Below are 19307 nucleotides of genomic sequence, written 5' to 3'. Positions count from 1 at the left end.
GTGAACTGTAAAATTTAGAATTGACAACTTGAAGTGGAATTTTAGAAAGGTGAGACTAAAAGGAGAACCTATTGATTAAAAATTTATTTAGTTCAGCTTAATTGAGTGAGACTGAGAGGATAGTTCGACTAAAATTCTTTATCAAATTAAATTGAGACCAAGAGGTAAAATTTGTTGAGTGAGGAAATTGTTAATTGAGTCCTTAGGTGTAATTTCATTACTATCATGAAAATTAACCAATCACCACTTTTTTCTATCGTATTTTCTTTTAATTGAAAGTTTTTATACTTAATTACTTGTAGTAATTTGTAGACAACCAATTGTTTTGGGACTGTTGTAATAATTATTTGCCTTAGTAATTCAATAGCCTTTCTCTTGCATGTTAGTTTTATTCTTTCCTTTATTCCTGACAATTTCCTTTGGTTCGATCATCAGAATATTCTCAGTATTCCATTGTAGCACATATATTTACAATTTGACTTGTACACTTGCAATACACACCGCACTTCAATTTATATATTTTTACATATTTAGTGTAAGTATAATGACAATCAAGTGACTCAAAAACATTTAGATAAGTTAAGACACATTTAAAGCATGTTTTTGGGTACTTTTACAAGTTTTTGAAATGCTTTGAAAATGTTTAACAAAATTTTCAATCATATTTTCACCAAATGATTTAAGAAATAAAATATAAAATTTATTTTAAATATTATTATATCACAAGCTTGAGACATCGAGCTAACAAGATTGAAGTAACTTATCTCCAATTACACTTTTATTATAATTTAAACTATTCAATTTTATCAAAATGAAATCTTATTATTTTAATAGATTTCTTATTTAAATCGATATTAATTATATTACCGATAATAAAAAACGAAAAATATAGTATACAAAGAAACAATTATTTACATCGAGACACATATAAATCAATTGTTTTATAACTAAAAATAACATTATTGTTTAATGCATTAATAATATCATTAATTTATTTACATCAAATCTGAAGAGATCGAAACATTAATGGACTTTTATTATAAATCAGTTCGGTTCTCATTTAATTAGTAAAAGTATATTTTTAATAATGTAAAATGTATTATTTATTGTAAAAGTGTATTATTTAATGAATTAAAAATAAACGTGTAAATTTTGTTGTGTGTCTATCTTTCAATCATTATAAAAATATATTTTTTAATATTATACAATTATTTAATTATAATTTGAAAATCTTCTATTTGTAAACTGTAACATCCCAAAAGAAGGCCTAGTCGGAATAGTGGTTTTGGGACCACAAACCCGATATTGAAATATTTATTTTATGATTATTATGAGGTCTAGAATATGAAAATATGCATGTGTTAAAGTTTCATGAAGAAATTCTATGAGCAAGGTGTCCAATTGGAAAATAAGGACCAAATTCAATAAATTGCAAAACTTGGATTCTAGAAGTAATTTGCATGAAATTGCTTTAGATTATTAATTAGAATTCTTTAAAGAGCAATTTTCCCAATTTCTAAGTTTTTGGACAAAAATGAGCATGTATGGATAAAATTTGAAAGAAATGGCTTAAGGGCATTTTGGTCATTTGGCTAATTAATGAAATAAAATGGGAAAATAAGACAACAATTAGCCCATTCTCTCCATGTTGCTGCCGAAAATTGGGGTTCTCCATAGCTAGGGTTTTCAAGCTTTCCAAGCTCAATAGTAAGTGCTCCCACGCCCTGTTTTTAATGTTCTTCGTATTTTTAAAATCCCGATAGCTTACTCTCTCCATTTCTACCCATATTTTGAGTTAGGGTTCATGTTTGCAAAGTGACCCATGTGTGACATGTTTATTCTTTGATGTTTTATGGAGGAATATGAAAGTTGGATGTGTGTTAAACATCTTTTTCTAGGAGATTTTCATGAAAAACTCCTAAAAGGACCTTTTTGCAAAAGGTGTAAAATATGTGGTAGAAATATGAAATAATGGAAAATGTGGGCTGCCATAAGAGGGAAAAACTTTAGGCTATGCTTGGGTAATGTATAAATTTTACGCATTTCATCATATGAGCCTAGAGACTAAATCGTAAATAATGTAAAAGGTTAGGGGCAAAATGGTCGTTTTATCTGAGGGTGAAATTTAGACTCGAAAAGAATAATGTGAGGTATTAATGATTCATTTTTATTGTTATAGACCCCGAGGAACAAATTCCAGAGGTCGATCGAGGAAAACGAAAGGTTTCGAAATAACCGAAACACAAAACCGAAACGAGTACTAGGTAAGTTCGAATAACTTTAAGTAAACTATTAATATGTCTAGTTACATGTGTTATGAATGCATGATATTTGATTATAATGATGGCATGAAAATCCATGAAATATGTTAATAATAATGATATGACAATAAATGTCCCGATTAAGTCAAAAGGGAAATTCGATGGATAAACCATGGCTTACATGACTCAAGATCCTACATGTGTTGCAGAAAAGGGTTTAGCCTAGACGGGTAATCTGTTGATCTCAAATATATAAAGGATCTAGCCCGGACGGGTGTTCCTTGAGTGATCGAGCCTCCCGAAGAATATGTGTGCATTGTGGATTTAGTCGGGACGGGTAATCCGATTGGGGTCTGAATTTAGCCTGAATTGGAAATTCAGATTCAAGCTCATTTAGGGTGTTTGTCACTATAAGGGATTTAGCCTGGACTAGTAATCCCAACATCACCCTATGAGTTTACATTGCCGGGGATTTAGCCTGGACTGGTCATCCTACCGTATGATGTGAGGTTCGCGGGAGTGCATACTTGAGATGATCACTCTTATGACTTGACGGTAAATGGATAATACATCGAGATTTCTGAAAAACTCAACAGGATTAACATGAGATATAAAAATGAAAATGTTGAATGATGAGCTCATCTAAGACAAATTACATGGTGCATTTTTATGAGACTAACTTGTTGATTGAGTGTATATGATAAGGAAACCATTCCATGCTTGTTGGTTTTATTGCGTAATATGGTTGTATACTAATTAATCGGTAAGTTTACTTTCCAGTTGTTCGGGCTTACTAAGCAGTAAATGCTTACCCCTCTCTTTTCCCTGTCTTACAGAGCTCATGGACTCGCGAAGATTGGGAGACGGTTGGAGAACACACTATCATCTTGTCTAGCTTTGGTATATAAATACTCTTATTTTGTTTAATGGCATGTATGGAGCTTTTGTTATTTTGTTATTTTGTTATATGTGTCATTTGATTAGCCACTACGAAGGCTTGTAAATGTATACTTATTCACTTGTATGTGGCCATGGAATTGGCTCATATTGATATAGGTTATGACCTAAAAATTTTATGCATGCTTGTGTTCAGTTGTGCTAGTGAAAATGAAATATGGTATATCACATTTAAACACATGTAATGTGACCAAATCACATGGGGTGGTTAGGCCACAATTTGGCAATGAGTTAAGATAACAAGCCAAGCTTAATTGAGTTACAAGTCATGGAAATCCTTAATATAAAGGGGATAACCTAGCATGTATAAAAACCGATGAGATGAGGTTTACATGCAATGAGGTATATTAAGTTCATTTAAGAGTATAATTAGACCATGCTAAGTGTTATTGAAAACTATAAGTGGATATGAATATTAGAGGGTGACCAAAGGCTTGGAAAATAGCCCAATAAGGTCCATACAGGTAGACACATGGGCGTGTGTCTAGGCCGTGTGTGACACACGGACAGCCCCATAGGCGTGTGATATGGTCGTGTGTCCTCTGTACCTAAAATTTTTAAGTGAGAATGCATGGTAGTAAACACGCAAGTAGAGACACGGCCGTGTGTCTTAACCGTGTGGAGGGCATGGCCTAGCACACAGACTGTGTCTTGGTCGTGTGCCCTTAAATGCATGCTAACGTCATAAATAGAATGCTCGAGTTTTTGGACACGGGCGACCACACGGGCGTGTGCTTGGCCTTGTGAAAACCCCTGTAGGTTTGAAGTAGAAAATAAAATCAATTAATTCCACACGGGTAGGGGACACGGGCATGTCCCAAAGCACACGGGCGTGTGCATTGCCTCCACACGGGCGTGTGAGGCTTAACTTAGAAAATTTTTCAAGAACTTTCTCAAGTCCTCGATTTAGTCTCGGACCTTTCTCATTATATTTTTTAGGCCCTGTAGGGCCAAAATAGGGACACTAAGTTGTTGTTTGATTGGGTTCAAATGGGAACGAAATTTTATAACACATTTCCCGAAAATGTTCGGGTACATTCTGATAAAGCCTCATACCTGGTCTCGGTCTTGGGTACAGGTAAGGGGTGTTACATAAATATTATATTATATTTTTATTAAATTAAAAATATAAACGTGCAACTCACGCCATACAAAAAACAAATAAAAGCAAAGAAATTTTTTTTGACTGAAAACCAATGAAATGCCATTATCAAGAAATAAATGCAAATTTGTATGAGTTACATCTGTCACTAAGCAAGTGACACAAAATGACGGTGGCTGCCCCTAATTAATGAAAATTGCAGAAAACAAGTAAACCAGTTAAGAAAACCAAAAAAACAAAACCAAAATAAAACTTACTTTCTTCTCAAGAAATGTAACACCCCTAATCTGTATCCATCGCCGGACTAGGGTTAAAGGCATTACCAGACGAATCAAAACATTTAACTTTCATTTTATAATCATCAAAGCATCAGAGATTAATATCAATATAGAGTCCATTATATAGGTTTTCGAGGCCTAAAAAATGATTTAGAAAGGGGTCGGGACTAAACCGAACACATACAGAATTTTTCCAAAACTTAAACATTTTTCAAACAAGTACAGGTCACACGCCCGTGTAAACAAGCCGTGTGCTTCACATTGCATTAGACACGCCCGTGTTTCTAGGCTGTGTCAAGAGAGGGCAAACATACTGACTTGCTCACATGGCCACAAGACATGCCCATGTGCCTTGGCGGTGGTTGAGACTGACTTGGGCCACACAGCTAGCCACACGCTCCTGTGCCTTGGTCGTGCTCAAGCCTGACTTACAATTGTAGGGTATCCTAGGGGACACAAGACCATGCAACATAGCCGTGTGCCGCACACGGATGAGACATACACCCGTGTCTCTATCCATATGGACAAAAATAGGTCATTTGAATAGCCAACTTGCCACCCCAATTGGATCAAACCTACAAGCAATAAAACAAGCATATTTGTACACCAATTTACAACCAATTCACAACCAAAATATAGGACATTCATGACATATCATTGCCAACCAAATTTCCATATCAATACATCAACCAAACTTATATTTCAATTTCATGATCAAAACTTATCAATTACCATAGCTAACACATGCCAAAAGCTTACCAATCTTACCATTTCTTATATTCCTACATAAACACATCAAATATATCATATTGCCTTATAATTCATATACCAAAACCATATCATAATCACATCCATACCAAGCCATATCACATGGCTAAATATATATACATCACAAAACATAATTTAAACACTTCTAGCCTATACATGCCATACTTCAAAATATACATTTTCAAAAGTACCAAAATAAGGTTTGATAGTGTAGTGACGATCCTCGACGATCCCCGAGCTCACAGTAGTTTCGACATATATAAAACAATGCAAACACACACAAGTAAGCTTTCAAAAACTTAGTGAGCCATATACAATTAAACTTATCATTTAAAACATATAAACATCATCAAATTACTTATACTTTGGAGCCAATTACCAACACAAACCTCATATTCATATACCTGGATCATAAATCATCATTTGCACATATAATTACCTTTCATTTTCAAATATAGTACACAATTCAAACGTACCTAAATCGGATACATATTCACTTATTCATTCATTTTCTCAAAATGCCCTTTGAACCATTCAGAAATGTAAGGATGCACGGATAACTCAAACAACATATACAATGCCAAAGTCTCAGACGTGGTCTTACATGTAATCAAACATCGATGCCACTGTCCCAGACAGGGTCTTACACGAAATCAAATACAATACCGATGTCCCAGACATGGTATTACACGTAAACAGAAGCCGATGCCAATGTCCCATACGTGGTCTTACACGAAATCACATAACGAAAACCTATGTCATGACATATGTATCCTAACTATTCTTATGGTTCGTACAAGGCTTTTCAGACATCGAAACTTTGTCGATACTTTCTCGAATAGCACATATTAAGTTTGAATATTCATTCATCACAAATTCAATATCATATGAACAATAACAATTCAATTCAAACAAGTTTATTGTATATTAACTTACCTCGTACGGATTTGGATGGATGAAATCGGTTACTCGACAACTTTCGACTTCCCCCAATCTAACTTCATTTTCTTTAATTCTTGATCTATATAAATTAAAATTTAACTTATTCAATCATAAATTCATTCAAAAAAATCCATAAACACATATTTAGGGTAATTTGCAAACTAGCCCTCACATTTTCACATTTTGACACTTTAGTCCCGAATTTACAAAATCACAAAATACACATAATCTACATATACTTATACTTGGCCGAATATTCATAGCTCTTATTCAAGTCCACACATTTCATTTATTTCACATTTTATTCCCTCAATTTACAAGTTTTATAATTTAGCCCTGTAACATCCCGAAATAGGGCCTAGTCAAAATTGTGGTTTTGGGACCACAAATTCGACATCAAAAATATTTATTATATGATTATTATGAGGCCTAGAACATAATTATATGCATGTGTTAAATTTTATGAAGAAATTCTAAATATAAGGTGTCCAATTGGAAATTAGGGACTAAATTGAATAAATTGCAAAACTTGGATTCTAGAAGCAATTTGTATGAAATTACTATATATAATGAATTAGAAGGTCTTGGAGATCAATTTTCCCAAATTCTAAAGTTTTGGACAAAAATGGGCTTCCATGGATGAAATTTTAAAGAAAGGGCATAAGGGCATTTTGGTCATTTGTCATTTTAATGAAATAAAAAAGGAAAAATGGAGCAAAAATGTGCTCACCTTCTTCCCATAGCTGTCGAAATTTGGAGGACACCATAACTAGGGTTTCAAGCTTTCCAAGCTCAATAGTAAGTGCTCCCAAGCCCCGTTTTTTAATGTTCTTTGTATTTTTGAAATCCCGGTAGCTTGCTCTCTCCATTTCTACCCATATTTCATGCTAGGGTTCATGTTTAAAAATTTACCCATGCGTGAGTTGCTTGTATTTTGATAGATTATGGAGGAATATGAAAGATTAATGTGTGTTAAACATCTTTTCCTAGCTAATTTTCATGAGAAACCCTTATAGGGACTATTTTGCAAAAGATGTAAATGTGTGGTAGAAATGAGAAAATAATGGATAATGTGGGCTACCATAAGAAGGAAAAGTGTTCAACTAGACTTGGGTAAGATAAAAAGTGCATGTGTTTCATTATACGAGCCTACAGACTAAATCGTAAAAATGTGAAAGGTTAGGGGCAAAACGGTCATTTGGACCAGTGGTAGATATTAAACTTGAAATGTGTAATGTGGGGTATTAATGAGTTAATTTTGCTGTTATAGACCCCAAGGAACAAATTCCGGAGGTCGATCATGGTAAATGCAAGGTTTCGAAATAACCAAAAATATCTCTGAAACGAATACTAATGTAAGTTCGGATAACCTAAAGTAAACCCCTAATATGTATGATTGTATGATTTATGAATGCAATGATGATTGTATTTATTACTGGCATGAATATAGTAGAAATGCATATTTGATGATAACATGTAAAAATGTCTCGGTTGAGGTTGAAAAAGGGAATTCGATGGGCAAACCCTCTTTGACATGTGAACTGAGATCCTGCATGTGTTGCAGTAGGATTTAGCCCGAACGGGTAATCCATGATCTCAAGTATGAAAAAGAATCTAGCCTGGACGGGTGTTCCTTGAATGATCAAGCCTCTCGAAAAATATGTTTGCATTATGGATTTAGCCCGGACGGGTAATCTGATTAGGGTCTGAATTTAGCCTGGACTGGTAATTTAGATCCGAGCTCATTAAGGGTTTTTGTTGCTATAAGGGATTTAGCCTGGACTGGTAATCCCAACATCACCTTACGAGTTCATGTTATGGAGGATTTAGCCTGGACTAGTAATCCTGCCATGAGATGTGAGGTTCGCGGTAGTACATATCTGTGAAATGATCATTCATAAGAATTGACGAATAATGGGTATTCCATTGAGATTTCCTAGAAACTCAACGGGATTAATATGATGTATATCAATAAGATGATGAATGATGAGCTCATCTACATAAATTACATTATATTTTGTTATGTAACTAACTCATCGATTGAGTGCACGTGATAGGGAATCGTTTCATAATTGATGATTTCATGATTTATATATGGATGTATGTTAATTACTCGGTAAGTTTACCTTCCAGTTATTCGAGCTTACTAAGTATGTAAATGTAACACCCCTATCTCGTATCCGTCGCCGGAATAGGTAAAGGGGCATTACTGGACTTGAAACTCATATCCGAACAGTAAAAATTTTGAATATTTTTTTTTATAAAGAACGTTCCTTTAGGTAAATACTAAAGACAGTCAGGGATACAATTTAACCGCTATAAGTACACATTCAAAAGATGCCATTTTCGCATGGCTTATATACATTAACCAAAATATTCTTCTACCATTGGTCTATTCTTTACATGCCATAAAATAATTCAAAACATAACAAGAACAAGCAAAGGATAGTGATAGTGTGACTAGTTCTTTGACGATCCCCGAGCCTATAGCTTCCAAATGAGATTTATAAAACAGAGGAAACAAAGTAAGCGGAGTAAGCATTACAATGCTTAGTAAGTTTTAAGCAAAGTCAACAGATAACAATCAAATTATAACATAGTTGTTCGTATTTTTATTTCACTCTTCCTTCGGGCATACCATCCCTTTACCGAATATGCCCATCTCATCATATATAATAGGCAGATAAATTCTCACTTGATAGTGATCTTATAAACATAGGTACATTACATATTTTCACCTAACTTTCCACATTGACCAAACGCACAATAATCATAGAACAGTCTTATTGCTTTACTCACATATGCATCACATAACGACCTTGTGATTTAGTCCAAATCAAGCTTAAATATAATCTCAAAATACATACCGACCAAATTAACGCATTGAACGTATTTATTACCAATCGTTCTTCGTGAAGTCGTATAATCTTATGCTTTACTCGAATCTTCAAATAAACCTTTAGCTCGAATAGTCCCCACAAGTAGCTATCGGGTCTTACCGGACAAAATCTCCACACGTAGTCATCGGGTCTTACCCGGACATAATCTCCACACGTAGTCATCGGGTCTTACCCGGAATATATTTCCAAGTTTCATGTACATTTATTCACATGTTACAACATTCACATCGACTGTCATATTTGTAATTCATTTACCTCATCAAATATCTAATAATACACACCTTTCACATTTGGTCATTCGGCCACAATATACACACATCTCCTACATATTTCACACTAGCCGAATCACTAGCCATTCGGCTTTACCTCATATACATATCTCATACATATTTCGCATTAGCCATTCGGCTTTACCACGTATACATATCTCATACATATTTCACACTAGCCATTCGGCTTTACCACGTATACATATCTCATACATATTTCACACTAGCCATTCGGCTTTACCACGTATACATATCTCATACATATTTCACACTAGTCATTCGGCTTTACCACGTATACATATCTCATACATATTTCACACTAGCCATTCGGCTTTACCACGTATACATATCTCATACATATTTCACATTAGCCATTCGGCTTTACCACATATACATATCTCATACATATTTCACATTAGTCATTCGGCTTTACCACACACATATATATTTATCTTGTACATCAATTTCAGCAATAGCTTATAAGCAACTCAAATAGTTTCATCAATGTTTACAACAAATTCACATATTCACTACAAGCTGTTTTCCTGAGCAATAGTCACTAAACTATTTATAACTGGAGCTAAAAAACTTAAAATCAATTTCCGTTAATTTTCCCTGAATATATACTCATATATCTTCCATCCATAAAATTTTCAGAATTTTAGGTTTGGCCAATCAATACCAGATTTTTCTTAAAGTTTCCCCTGTTTCACTGTTTGACTAATCTGACCACTCTTCACTACGAATCAAATTTCTCATTGTACAGAATTCAAAATATGTTCTATTTGATTTCATTTGAAACTAGACTCATTAAGGAGTCTAAGCATATAAATTTTATCTTATAACCATTTTTTTACAAATTATAATGATTTTCTAAAAACAGAACAAGGGATTTCGGAGTCATTCTGACACTGTCTCACACAACTTTAAATATCTCTTTATAGGAAATTTCTTTGCTTACACGGTCTCTTTTATAAGAAACTAGACTAATTAAGCTTTGATAACATATTTTATTCAGTCTATAATTCGAAACCAACAATTTATAGTGATTTTCTAAAATCACGTTACTGCTGCTGTCCTAAGCAAGTTATTACAATTTGCTCTTAAATTTCCAAGTCCAAACACTTATGAACTTACCATTTGAGTTTAAGACATATCATGGCCACATCATATCTTATTAAATCAACTCATTATGTCCTATTATGATTGAATTTACTCAACGTTTAATCACTTAAAACTTACCTCGGAAGTTGCTGAACGATTACAACGGCTATTCGATTACTTTTTCCTTTCCCTTATCCAACTTTGATCCTCTAGGCTCTTGAGCTAAATCAAACAATTTACTTCCCAAATTAAACATAGTCATACGACATCCATATACATTTTATACTAGCCGAAATGTACCATCAAGATATACTTTACTCAAATAATTTACATTGGCCGATCATGTATAATGTTTTGTAGCTTAATAAATTTAACATACATTATGTATTCATAATATTTGTGCAGCCAATTATCCATGGTCATACACACACAATCAAAAATAAATACCAAATTTTCATATCCTTTATGCCCTAAGCCGAATACACTTATCATGTTCACCTACATTTTTCAAGTACAACATTCTCATATTCGGCATTAGTATCAAGCATAATAGCCAATTCTTCCCACCATTTCCAAACCAATTCATCAATGCAATCATACCATTACAAATCAACTTAAAATAACCATATCTAATAATCAAATACCTATAGCATTGCACATTTCTCACATAGCAAGTACAACTAAATTCATTATTAATATATATATATATATCTAAACACTTAACTACAAGATTTAGTCACCATTATCAAATCATAAAACAGCTTATAACCATCATCTATATTTACTTCACATAAACCGAAATAACCATTACATCATCTTTAAAACACTTAGCATTTTACCCATTTAATCAAGCCAAATCTCAAGACCATTCCATCACACAAATTATACCATAAATCATACTTACAATTTAAGTTAATGCATGACTGAAAATCACCATCATTAACATCATTATCAAACCAAAACCAAAACACATCTATCATCCGTATACCAAGCTTACCAAAACAAACTACTATGAGTTTCAAGCTTATTGACCGAATCTCAAACCTCAAAATTCTAAGTTTAATCTATGGGATAAGTAGAGTTTGAACTAATCATCTCAAACATGCATAGATTTTCAAGAATCATTCAATACATACCTCATTCTAGCCATCTTCTAAGCCAAAAATCAAAGCAACCAAACTTTCTTCTCCCTCCCTTTAGGCTACTGACAATGGAGGAGAAGAAAAGACCCCACTTTGTTTTTTCTCACCCTTTAATTATTTAATTCCTCTTCTAATTTATGACATATAATAACTTGATTTATTATAAAACTATTTGATATTATTTAACTAAAATATAACATACAAAATGCCAAAATGTGTCATTCATGCCCATCCTTGCCGTCCACTACCAAGAAAAGGAATGTTTGACATGCAAGTCCCTCATGCTTCAAACTATGCAATTTTAGCCACTACCAATTAACCTATGACATTTTCAAGATTTTCACATAAGCCCTTTTATTTATTTCACATCCAAATGACAAAATTAAAGCATGAAATTTTCACACATACTTATTCATAAATAATAAGCATAAAATATAACAATTAATTATTTTTGTGGCTCGGTTTTGTGGTCCCGAAACCACTTTCCGACTAGGGTCAAATTAGGGGTGTCACAGTAAATGCTTACCCCTCTCTTTTCCCTGTCTCGCAGAGCTCGAGGACTCATAAGGACTGGAAGACAATTGGAGAGTCAACACACTATCAACTAAACAAGCTTTAGTATAAAGACTCTGTTTATTTTGTTCAATGGCATGTATAGTATTTTTGAGTATTTTTTTATATGTGTCATTTGATTTTCCAAGTAAAGGCATGTAAAAATATGTTCATCTCTTTGTATATGGCCATGAAAATTGGCTTAATTTAAGTAGGCTATGACCTATGATTTTATGCATGGTTTTAATTACAAATGATAGGTTGCTATCAATTGGCAATGAATCACATGAATAAGCCAATTTCTGATGGATTAATGTAACATGGGAACCCATGACTCTAAAGAGGAAATAACCATTTATATATGAAACCAATGATATGGAGGTTTCCATACAACTATTTTCATTAAGATTATTTACAAGCGTAAAATTATGTTCTCTCAAACTTGGTAACCACTAGGCACAAGTAGTAGAAAGGGATGACTAAAGGCTTGGAAAATAGCCTATTAAGGTCCACATGGTTAGACACACGGGCGTGTGTATAGACCGTGTGGGACACACGGTTCTCTCCCATGGGCGTGTGTATTGGTCGTGTGTCCCCTACACTTAAAATTTTAGCTCAAAGTTGTACACGGGTAGGCCACACGGGCGTGTGCCATGGCCGTGTTAAAATGACAGTTTCGTTCACGGGCAGGCAGCACGAGCATGTTCCATGGTCGTGTTGATAAGTCAGTGTTGCCCATGGTTGAAGAGCATGGGCGTGCCCCAAGATAAACGGGCATGTGTCCCTTTATGTTAAGAAAAAAAAATTCTGAGGAGCCCAAGGTTAATCGAACGTGCCCGTATTTGTCCCGCATTCCCTTCCAATATGTTATAGGTCTCGAAGGCCTATATAAGGGATGAGATGTTCATGATTGAAAGGTTTTAAATTCAAATGAAATTTTGTGACCCGAGTTAGTATACTGAAAGTGTAAAGTTTCCGTAATGCCTTGAGCCCTGTCCCGATGTTGGATACGGGTTAGGGGTGTTACAGTCCCATTTTACTCAAAATCATCAAAAATTCAAAGACAACATATAAACCCAAATTCAAACTTTCATATTTCATCAATTAACAACATAAAGCTCATGAATTCATCCATGGCACATTTCAAAATCATCATCAAAATCAGAAATTGAGACATGGGCTTGTTAGTATACAAAGAACGATTACAAAAACGTAGAAATTATCAAAAATCGAACAAAATCCATACCTTAATCAAGGAATTCAATGGCCGAACCCTAGGAAGCTTTTGCTCTTTTATTTTCTTTATATTTTCGGCAAGATGAACATGAAATGGCCAAATTTTATGTTTTATTTACTTAATATTAACTTAATTAAACAAATTCCAATTTTGCCCGTAATGAAATAATAATAAAAACTTATAATGGTTGTCCATAAAATTCCTTTAACCATGTTAATGGTTCAATTGCAACATAAGGACCTTCCAATTATAAAGACATTTCAAATAAGCACTTTTAACAAACAGCAAACAACTTTTACATTTTACGCGATTAGGTCCTTTTTAACAAATTGAGCACACGAATAATTAAATTTTATACAAAACTTTCACACAAGCTAATTCACACATCATAAGCACAAAAAATAATATTTAAATACTTTTCTGATGCGGATATGTGGTCCTGAGACCACTGTTCTGACTAGGGTCTAAACCGAACTGTTACAAGAAACCTAGAAAAACAAAACCAGAAAAAACCAAGACTCTTTCAACAAGAACACAGCAGCCCCATCTCCCTGGCTTCTTTCATCAATATCGTTACAACCATTGTCTTGCTCCCATAGATCAGTAGCACTAAGAAAATCACGATGGATCCTATAGCTTTGAATCGTCGAAAGTCTCAATAACCATTTTCTCCGACACATTCAACTCTTTCACCACAGATTTCTTCTATCTCTTTCGACCTCTGCTTTTTCTCTTAGCGGCGCCTCCTCAATCCAAACCCTCAATGATGACTACTTTTTTCCTTCCTCCTCCATAGCATGTGCCACTTGATTCACCGGTCTACCCACAAATCTAAAGGTGAGTTCTCCAAATCTGTGAACCTTTTCCATAATTTCTTTACTATCACAGCAATGCTCAATCTTTCCTCCCCCAGTGACCAAACTTTTTTTAACAATAGTCAATTAGTCCCCCTCCACCATCAATCTCCAAAATCCCAATTCTCCAGCCACTGTCACCACTTGTAAACAGGCTCTCACCTCTACTGTAGTTGAGTCAGCCACAAAATTATTCAAGTACATACATGCCACCAAATATACTCGTCACTGTCTCTAAAAATTATCTCTGACACCGGACTATGATCATGCATGTTAAACAATGCATAAAGTTAACTTTAACCACATTTGTCATTGGCAGACGCCATGCATTGCCATTCTGCATAATCCTTGTTGCTTTTTTTGTTTCTACATCACTATTCTCTGTATAGTAGGCTTTAACAAAAGAAACAAGGCCAAACACACTGTCTTTCACCAGGATGATAGATCTTGTTTCTATGATGCCATATTGTCCAGAAAACAACAGCTAACCATTTGCATTATTCTTCACCACTATTAAAACATAAATTTACTAAACATATTTTCTAAATTTTCCCCTAGTTAATAGGTAAGACATCTATACCCAACCCCCTGTATGACACACTTGATGAACGAATAGTCCCGAAAAACATGGCTCACCGACTCTTCCATTACGCGACTAAAAGGGCAACAATTTACCACCACCAACTTTATCAACTGTAAATTACCAAAAGTAGGAATGTAATTTTTAGTCAATTTTTAGATTATAATTTTTATTTTACTTACAATTCTTAGTCTCCACAATTTTTTGTAAAAATTATATAATAGCATATCTTGTTGTACCCCCTCCCCAATTAATATTTTTGCATCCCCATTTAGCAGCCATTTGTACCCACTCCTTGCCAAATATACTCTTGTATTATCACCTCTCCAAACCCTCTTATCCCCAAGCTCAACTCCCGCAATTGGAATGATCATAATTCTGCTCACTTGCTCCTCATCAAATAGCTCTCGCAAGGCCTTCGATTTCCAAGTACCCGACTCAGTATTAATAAGATCTGCCGCCACTGTATAATTAATATCAATGTTCTGAATTACTATTTTTCCTTGTCTAGGGCCCGGTAACCAAGCATTATTCCAAATGTTTTATCATTCTGTCATTTCCAACTCTCCATCCTATACCTTGTTCTAAAAGCCTCCGAGCACCCCAAATGCTTTTCCAGGTATATGAACGGTGAGATCTTAAACTGGCACTCATAAAATCATTATTTAGATAGTATTTAGTTTTTATGACTAAAACAAACTAACATGGTTTCATTACTAATCTCCAACCCTGTTTAGCAAGCAATAAAATATTGAACTTTACTAAGTCCCTAAAGCCCAAACTTCCTTGTGCTTTCGGCTTACACATCATCTTCCGGTCACACCAATGGATCTCTTTCTTTGTTTTAGAATTTCTCGACCAGAACTTACTAATAATACTTTCTAGGTCACAACACAAAGTAACAGGTAACAAAAAGCATTGTATTGCATAAACTAGAATGGCCTATAAAATTGACTTGATAAAAACTTATTTACCTCTGAGTGACAACTAACGAACACTCCAACTTTCAATACACTTCTTAAACATGTCTTTAAAACTCCCAAAAGCCTCATTCTTTTTCCTACCAACCGTGTTCTGTAAACCAATATACTTATTCTGGATTACAAGAAACTCTCACACCAAGCACCTCCCCAATCTATTCCTTTATGCCACTTAACATATTACTACTAAAGAAAATTAGAGACTTCTTAAAATTGATCAGCTATCCCTAAACATCTTCATATTCAATCACAATTGATTTAATAGAATTCATACCATCCATACTTGCCTCCCCAAACTAGATACTATCATTTGCAAAAAAACAAATGAGTTAAAAACAATCCATTCCAACCCAACCTTATGTCTTTAATGGTCCCTTCAGCCTTCGTCATTTTAAGAAGAGTAGAAAAACCTTCCACGGATATCAAAAACAAATAAAGGCTCAATAGATCTCCTTGTCTTAACCCTCTAGAAAGCTTCAACTCCTCTTAATGAACCCTGTTGAATAGAACTAAATACTTAACCGTTCTAACGCACCCCATCACCAGTGACACTCATTCATCACAAAACCCCATACGAAGCATCCCTTTTTTTTTGTGAAACTATTCCATCTTATCATAAGCCTTACTCATATCTAGTTTCAACGCAAAATGCCATCGTGCCCCATCTTGTTTTTGTTTAAGTGAATGTAATACCTCGTATGCAATAAATGCATTATCCATAATTTATCTACCCAGAACAAATGTCGTTTTTGCTTCATTAATACATTTATCCAACACAGTTCTGAATCTATTAATCACTACTTTAGAAATGATCTTATAAACCACATTAGACAGACTAATCGGCTTGAATTGCGACATACTATTCGGAGCATTCACTTCTGAGATAAGCACAATACTAGTACTATTGATAACCTCTACCTTATTCCTCCTATTTAGAACATCTAAATAATACTAAGATATCTCCCGCCTCCCACACAATGTGCTAGTATATTTGATAAAAGAGTGTAGGATAACCATCCATTCCTGATTCCTTTCATGGTGCTATATCCTTTACTACTTCCACAACTTCCTTGACCCGAAATTCTGCAACAAGCTCATTGTTCATACCCTCTTGAATGCAAGTCGAGATCCCAAACAACATATTGTAACAACTTATTGTTTGAGAAGCAGTAAACATGTAACACCCCGTACCCGAGTCCGTTACCGGAGTCGAATACAAGGTGCACACAGACTTAACTTAATTGTTTTCACAGTCCATAAAAAATTTCCAGACAAGCTGGTTACTGCGTCACTGTCGCCTTAAAAATCACATCTGGAGTTTCAAAAGTTGAAAATCAGTTTCGTAATTTTTCCCTGAAACTAGACTCATATGTCCATCTACAGATATTTTTCTAGAATTTTTGGTCAAGCCAATTAGTACAGTTTATTAGTTAAAGTCTCCCATGTTACAGGGGTCGACTACACTGACCTTCGTGCGTTACAACTTGAATATCTCCCTGTGCAGGGCTTCAATACTGATCCCGTTTATTTCTATAGAAACTAGACTCAAAGAGGAATCTATACATATATGGTATGACTCCTAATTATCTCTGGTTAATTTATAATGAATTTATAAAGTCGGAACAGGGAATCCAGAAACCGTTCTGCCCCTGTTTCACGAATACTTAAATATCTCTCAATATACAACTCATATGACCGTTTCGTTTCTTCCATATGAAAGTAGATTCATCAAGGCTCATTTAAATAATTTATTCACTATTTAATTCCACTCCTGCTATTTTTAGTGATTTTTCACATCCACACCACTGCTGCTGTCAGCATCTATTACTGAAACAAACCATGCCTATTTCATGACTTTCCCTTAATTTAACTAATAATTCATCATGCATATCCCAAATTATAACCATGATTTGTGTCCAAACATCACAAAACCAATTCCAACTGAACATTTACGCCAATTTCGCATGGCTAAAAGTTTACATACCAAATTTCAACAAAGCATAACAGCCTATACATGCCGAAATGTACTCCTAGACCAACTACGAAGAAAATACCAAAAGTTGTTAGCCGGTGTGATGACTTTGACGACGGTCCCGAGCACACCAAAATGGATCAAGAACCTAGATAAGCAACAAACAAGCACACCAAATGAGTACATAACTCAGTAAGTCATAAGCACTACTCTACCGTCCAACAATAATAATCATAAGTGAAAAACAAATAACACAAAATCATTTTTTCCAAATCATAACAACTATGCTACAATTTCTTAAATTCTTGGTTCGATCTCATGCCAAGTCCTTCAATTAAATCAATGCCAAGTCAGCCCAATCAATGTAGACCCATTTCCTCAAGTTTGGAACAACGATGCACTAGATAAATTTATGCATACACCGCACAACCTCAAATTCGATATTTAGTTAATAGCTCAATCACTTACCTCATTCATCACAATTTATACCAACAACCAAACGTTGCACACATAGTGCTTATTATGTTAGCACACATAGTGCCATAGTAAATCGCACACATAGTGCTATAGTAAATCGCACACATAGTGCCATAGTAAATCACACACATAGTGCATTTGAGATTCCTCATACTTCAACCTCCCAATCGGCACACATAGTGCCACATAATTTTGCACACATTGTGCCCTATGTCGATTCATCATGGTAAAGCAATTTACTAAATTCAAATTGTACATATGGTCATATTAATAAGTAGGAAATCACTCAAAAAATATCTATCCAAAGAGTTCTCACAACAAGTACTTAAGGACTTACCTTGCGTTGAGTATAACGGTTCCGACTAAATACTCGATGTCCTTGGCTTTGCCCTTGCTTGTTTCCTTCTTTAACTTCTGGCTTAATAAATAAATAAACTAGTTTAATCATCTTGCTATACATTTATAATTCAATTACACATGCATATGTATATTTGTATATTCGCAACCCCTCTTACTAATTACCCATTTAGTCGATTATATACATGATTAAAGGTAACATCACGAATGGGCATACTTATATATATATATACATACCGAATGTGCACCAAAAATTTGACTCAACATCACCTACATACTCACTTTGATGGCGAATATATATATACATGTATAGTGTCATCTATAACATCATCTAAACACCTAAATTCTTCTCATGCACACTTGATCAACTTTTTCCCAATCTAGCATAGCTTCACCTCCATTTGTGATATCATATAAATTTGAATGTTGCTACATTTCTTAAGTTCAACATCTTTATGCCCATTATAGCCACTCCCATAATCAAATTCTAAAATCGGCAACATCCCTTTCAACTATGTTAGCAGAATACTCATCCCTTCTTAGTCCCAACTTGGCACCTCCAACAAAATGACTTA

Source organism: Gossypium arboreum, chromosome 4, assembly GCF_025698485.1.
Source record: "Gossypium arboreum isolate Shixiya-1 chromosome 4, ASM2569848v2, whole genome shotgun sequence".
NCBI classification, from domain to species: Eukaryota; Viridiplantae; Streptophyta; class Magnoliopsida; order Malvales; family Malvaceae; genus Gossypium; species Gossypium arboreum.
Note: the sequence above shows the minus strand (reverse complement) of the source record.